The sequence below is a fragment of the Tursiops truncatus genome, chromosome 13 (assembly GCF_011762595.2).
Source record: "Tursiops truncatus isolate mTurTru1 chromosome 13, mTurTru1.mat.Y, whole genome shotgun sequence".
Classification (NCBI taxonomy): Eukaryota; Metazoa; Chordata; class Mammalia; order Artiodactyla; family Delphinidae; genus Tursiops; species Tursiops truncatus.
Genome location: NC_047046.1, coordinates 70,255,674 through 70,260,690, shown reverse-complemented (window position 1 = coordinate 70,260,690; position 5,017 = coordinate 70,255,674).

Here is a 5,017-nt window from a genome sequence, read left to right as displayed (position 1 = left end):
GAATATACTAAAGAATTTCAGGCTCTGAAGTAAGAAAGTTCTTGGAATTGTTTTTTCCGGTTAAAGCCAGTCCAAAAATTGTGTCATGTTTGAATCGAAAAGCATTTAGATAAACGACATAAGGTAAACGTCTCTGAGGCAGCCAAAACATTATCTTCGTTCTTGATTTACGAAATATTAATGTCATTTTCGTGGCAGGAAACCTTTCTTGCTTTAAGCATCTCTTTTGAAAAAGAGTGTCAGAAAACAGAAAACGTTGACTGCTCTGTAAAAGTGTTTTTAAAGGAGGATGTCAGCCATGTCTTTGAACTTCTGTTTCTGTAATAAGTCAGCCCAGGACACGGAGGTAGGTTGGCAACGATTTAAAATCTGTGCAGAAGGTCACCGCTGATGTCGCTTCTCACTGGCGTTCTTTATTGACAATGACATTAGTGCCAAACAAACTGCACGAAGATAAATAGGTCCATGAAGGAAACTAGAGGAAAAGGAAAGGGAAGAAATGAAGCTCAGATTGTCAGGAGAATGATCATCAGAGGCAGACAGTGATGACATCAGAACAGAGACCTATAGTCTGAAAAACCTCCTGATTCTTCTTCTTTTCATGTGACCATTTTGTCGGGTCTCTTTTCCTTAATATGAAAGATCGGTAAGGATCAGAGGAAAAATTAGATGATGTAGCAGCTGTTTTCTGGCCTTGATTTCCACAATTCCTCTCATGAAAAATAAGGAAAGGAAACCAATGGATTCTCTCGGGTCACTTTTTGCCAAAGAATGACTTGCCCTATGTGTTGCTGATACTCACTGGTGAATAAAGTTATTGAAAAAATATTTTCCACTAGAAGAGTGAAACCATGAGTGAGATACTTTTGAAGTACCTTCTAATTCCTTAAGAAGAAACTGCCCCACTGCACATTCATGGAATCCTGCATCAACAATGCTTAGCTCTAAGTGACAATCCAGACGAAGCCAGTCCCCCATCCAACAGGAAACACACAAAGCAGGAACATGTACATTTTTTTAAATTAACTTTCATTGGAGTATAGTTGCTTTACAACGTTGTGTTAGTTTCTACTGTACAGCAAAGTGAATTAGCTATACGTATACATATATCCCCTCTTTTTTGGATTTCGTTGCTATTTAGGTCACCAAGGAGCATTGAGTAGAGTCCCCTGTGCTATACAGTAGGTTCTCATTAGTTATCTATTTTATACATAGTATCAACAGAGGAGCAGGTACATTTTATAGTTAAGCTTACGAGTAGCTTCCCAAAGTAGAAATGAGCTACCAGCTCCAAGTACCTGGCAGACCATGGCAAAACTACAGGACTGTGATATCAACATTAATTCTGGGTCTGACAATAGGCACCTTTATTCGGATATTGCCCAACCCTGGCATCCCACTCCTGAAGATGACATAGAAATAATATTTCAAGCCTTGAACACGCATACACACCCATGTGTGTATAGGTGTATATGCATAGATATGTATGTGTTTATGAACACACACGATGTATGTTTATGAGGGCGTTTGAATGTTATATGCATTTCATTTAAACAATAATGCCCCAGCATAGGGTACTTCCTAGGGTTTGATGATTGGCTAGTAGCAGATAATGGACTTTGCACCATTAATTCCATGATTTTGTTAATCTCTACATGTCCTTCTCTGAGATTTCCACTACCATTATTTAAAAAAAAAAGAAAAAGTAAAATGCAACCTCTTCAACCTCAAAGGGCACAGATTAATTGTATGGCAAGTACAGTTTCAAAGGGGACCCTTCTACTCTCTTGATGGCTTTTTCCAGGGAAATGGTGTGAATTCCCTCTCAGGAGATGAATCAATTTGTAATTATTGTTACTACGTATTTTGCTCAGACTGCTATAAATCAACCTACTCAGCAAGGCCTTACATGCAAAAGGTTCCTCTTCTCTATTTTCTTCCCAAGTTTAAACCAAAGGAATGGAACATGAATGAAAAAAGATATTCCATGCTGCAATTTTTTTTTTAATTGCTATTCAGGCAAAACAGGTGCTGAAATGTGAAACCCTTTGGAGGAATTTTCTCCATATAACCACTCAGGGCTCACACTAACCTAACGTGAAGCTGGCTTTAACGTGGAATGTTGTACAGAAGCAGCGCCTACTGACATAAGATCCGTAGATGACTGTCCCAGAAAGACAAAAAAAAAAAAGTATACTGTCACTTTAAGAAAAAATAAACTAAAATATGAACTACCAAAAACCCTGCCATTTCCAGCCTGGGCTTGATTAATGATTTTTCTATCTAATAAAAGGTTCACAAACCATCTGTTTTTCTCCCTAATGCCTTGCCCAAAGGTTTTTCGTTCCTATTTCAGGCTCGGGGCCAAATGACATTCCACTCTCTTTTTTTTTTCCCAGCCTTGTAAACAAACCCTTCTCTCTTTTTAATCTTCCAGGGCTGTTTCCTACCCATCGTTATGCATATTCATTGCGAGTAAACATTTTTAGTGTCTACACTTAATCTCTTCCACTGGCAATTACTGTTCTATGCTGTTTTGTAATGCAGAAGGGCCAACGCTTTCCGTTCTAATAACAGCTGGGCCGCAGATGGGGCCTGCAGTCATTGTAGAAAATAAAAATTTACAAGATGCCAGTGGAATTTATTTCAGTTTTATGGAGTCACAGGAGGAACCTTTCTGTTATCCGCCTTCAGTGAAATCTGTAGGCACAAGGCAAGCTTTTGACATTTAATCAAAGGGGGGTTCAGGTAGGGTCTGGAACAACGGAGGGAAGAAAGCAGGTGGATCGTATTAGGCTTTGCCATGGTTAATTTATTTAGAAGTGATTGGCTTAGATGTGTGCAGCCAATATTTGACATCATGTATATATCTTGTTTAGCATCATGCCTCTAAATTGTTACCACTGGAGAGACAGTGAGCTGTCACTGTGGACCGAACCAGGTGTTTGGTCGGGTTGCTACTTAGAGGTGCTGATGGAGATGGCGCTGTACTCAGCAAAGACGGAGCATTTTGTGTGGTTTCTAAAAGTTGATTCATTTTTACTTCACGGCACTGGTCTCTGAACTACTGTAAGTGCTTCTTCAGCAGAATCCCGGGGTGTGCGAATGGGCTTTCGAATATGGGCTGCAACTTTTAATTGAACAATGTGGTTTAACTGGGAATTTTCTGTTCTATGACCCGAGGATGTGAACATGGATTTACTTGAAAGACCGAAAGGTCTGATGTACACCGTTACGCTGATGCGAGGTGGGATTCGAATTGCGCCTGGGATGTACCAGGCAGCCCAAGTGGTTTAGAGCTAACTGCGACTCCCGTGATGGAAAATAAATTGTCACACGCACACAGTCCAAAAGTGCAACCCAAGTCAAGCACAGGGCTTTTTCGAGAAATATTCGCTATGGTTCTTGAGCCCATCCTGCTGGATCCCCCCCAGCCGGTATCCCTTCCTTACTCCCAACCAGCTCCTCCAAAACGTGGAAAGGGAATCCACCAAAGTCACCCAGGGATATCCAGCCATTAATTAAATAAATGAGCATGGGCTTCTACACCAGGTGAGACCTGTGCCAAAGGTGCTTATGCCTTTACGTTTGGGGCCCTCTCTTGCCAAACACCTTCAGCTGGTTGCCTAGCAACCAGGAGAGACCCACTGAGCATGCTCACTGAGAAGCCTAATTGCTATCACAATTTACTTTTGTTGTTTTTTTTTTTAAAGCCCATTAACCAAAACAGGATGTTTTCCTTTTTGAAGGACAAGTAGAGTCTGCATGAATTTGAAAGGCAAGAGAGTATATTTCAATACCAAAACAATTCATTAAATGCCGATGCCAGCCGTGTATGCGAGTACACATAACAAACAAAATTTAGAGCAGATTGACATTAAACAAAGTAAAAATTCCTATTTATTCAGATTTTTATAGACTCATTTCCTTTATTATCTTTTTTGGTTGTGGCTTTTTTCCTAAGAAAGGCGTTGAGTAAGGGGGTGTGCGTGAAATTTTCTGTCATACGATCAAGTATATTAAGAAACTTCGTTAAAGATTTAGACTGATTTATACAGGAGATAGTATGTTTCTCTTCCATGCTCTTCTTTCCTTCCTTCGTTTCTTCTTCTCTTTTTTTAATCTCCTAATGGTTCCTAGTCTGAAGCTAAGATTTAACTTCGTTAATCTTTTCACAAAGGGCAAGAAATCATTTTGTGTACCTCAGAGAGAAAGGCAGTTTTTCCTAACTTCAAGACAAAAAACATATTTTATGTTAGGTTAACCTAATCTATCCATTTATTGAAACCTCTCCACAGTTGCTTGATTTTTCCTAATGTCTGGATTTGGAGATAAAATATACTTAGAACTTTAAGTAGCTATTGAACCCGTTTTGTTACTAAACAGAATGCCTTTTTAAATAAAAATTTATATATTTCCAAATTTCTCCCTAAATTTTTTCTTTCAAATTTTCTAACTCATTTTGAAAAATTAACTCAATGTTTTTAACTTAACATATTTTGTGTAAATAACCTTATATTCCCATGAATCTAGGGATTCTAATATGAGGACATGCCTTTTAATTAACTCCATGACCCTGTCTCATGCTCAGTTCCACATGTGGAACCAAATGTGACAAATTTATTTGTACCAAATTGCTTTCACGCTGGGGAACGCTCACAGGATAAAGCTCTCCCCACTCCCCTCTAGGAACTAACAGATATCAGCAAGCAAACAAGATGAAATAAATTCATGAGGTGGGAGCCGTATGCTTATCGAAGCCTTGGCTCTCCCACAACTGCCATCTCCCACTCCAGCCCTGGCTTCTTATTCCTTCAGTGACCATGGCATTCTGGGTAGAAAATGTTGCATTGATGGTGCTGCTGTTGTCAATCCTGGAAGAGTACAGAACTAACTCTCAGTTCAATGGTACTGTTTTTCTAAGGGTATGTGCGTGTGTGTGTGTCTGTGTGTGTGTCTGTGTGTGTGTGTGTGTTTTCCCAAACAATAGTCTTTGTTTACGCATGAGCCAGCGGTT